The sequence below is a fragment of the Meleagris gallopavo genome, chromosome 14 (assembly GCF_000146605.3).
Source record: "Meleagris gallopavo isolate NT-WF06-2002-E0010 breed Aviagen turkey brand Nicholas breeding stock chromosome 14, Turkey_5.1, whole genome shotgun sequence".
NCBI lineage: Eukaryota > Metazoa > Chordata > Aves > Galliformes > Phasianidae > Meleagris > Meleagris gallopavo.
The window spans coordinates 8,837,773-8,839,490 of NC_015024.2; positions in this window are offsets into that span (position 1 = coordinate 8,837,773).

Here is a 1,718-nt window from a genome sequence, read left to right on the forward strand (position 1 = left end):
GTTGTTTTTTTTGTTTGTTTGTTTGTTTTTGTTTTGGATCAAGCCAATTGTATCTTTACTGCAACAGTCCTGCTTTAAAGAAAGAAAAAACACAACAAAACAAATAAAAACAGATGTAATTTTCTTTTTCTAACCATGTAACTTGAAAATTTGGTAATGAATTAAGAACCAGGCAGACATGGAAAATCCTGCTTGCATCCTTTTCCTGGTCTGCGTAGGCATATAGGTGCACTTTGTAAAGAAGTGGAAACGAACGGGAAAACAAAAGCAGTTGGGAGAAATCACAAACCTTCTTAATCTACTGAGGGAAAAAAAGAATCGGATCCTTTTTACTTTCTACCTTTTACAATGGTACAGTTGTACATTATTTGTACCCGACTCAAATTTCGGTAGGATTTGTGCAGGGGGTGGGGAAGGGACGTGGGTGGAAGACAGGGATTATTGATACAGTTGACAAAGTGCAATATATTGTCGGTCACTGCAGCATAGACAATGGCAGTTGAGATTTAAATTATTTTGTACTTGTATCAGCATATTAAAAAAAATCTGCAGTATTTTCTGTTTTTATTTTAATTTTTTATTTTGCTTATTTTTGGATTAGTGAACTAAGTTATTGTTAATTATGTACAACATGTTTATATATTGTCTGTAAAAAGCGTATGCTTTCCTCATATTCCTTCAAGGTGAATATTGCTAAGAATAATAAAATACCTTTTTTGTGAAATGACCTGTGCCCAGTTTTCTGTCACACGGGCTGCTTTCAGCAAGGAAATGTTAAGTTGGCAAAGTTGCAGTATAGATGTGGAAGAACATCCCAATGGGTTTCAGGGCAGAGCCTTTGTTAGACCAGGCACAGCTCGCTGAAGGCTCCCACTCTGGTGTGACAGGCAACACCACGAACACAGAAATCTGTTTCTTACCATTTGGTGTCATGCATGGCATGAAAGGAGCAAGGGGAGACAGCCAGCCCGGAGCCCCTCTGCTGTCTGTGCTCTGGGGATGAGGGTTCACCACCGGACAGCTTTCCCATGGCCAACACTTGTGGTGCTTTCATCACATGCTCTGGTCTGACCCACACGAGGAACTCTTGGGGCCGTACAAAGCAAAACAAAGCCCTGCGAGTGTCCCTGCGATGCGCAGGGGTGAGTGCTGCTGCCACTAAAACAATGTTTGCAAGAAAACTGCTAATGAACTTTGGGTTTCCTCCTTTGACCCCCTGGGAGTTGCAGATCACTTCTGTGGAAGCCAGCCTGGGATAACTCCTTGCTTATTAAGAAAAGAAAAAAAAAACACCAGTTCCTTTTTCAGTGACCATGTGCAAATTCCAACCTTTCATATCACTGCTTCTTAGCGGCGCAGCCTCCTCCCTGGCCCCGTTTGGAGGCCCAGCTAGCAAGCGGATGACACGGGGCCACAGCAGCTCTGGATGTGCTGCACAAAGCCCACACAGCCAGGACAAGGCCTTCCTGTGCCATTTCAGACAAGTTAATCATCTCTCTAAACTTGTTTAGCGAGGCTTAGTGCAAACACCCATTAAAAAAAAAACAGCAATTTATGGCATACCATGCAAGCTTCATTTACGAAGAAACACGTTCATCCTCAAACGGGTTTAAAATGGGGTTATAAGTAAAGTCACCCACCCTTGCTCCATATTTGAATGCCAGACACACTCTCAGAAGGAGAGAACAGGAGCAGCACCAACCACATCATTTAAAAAA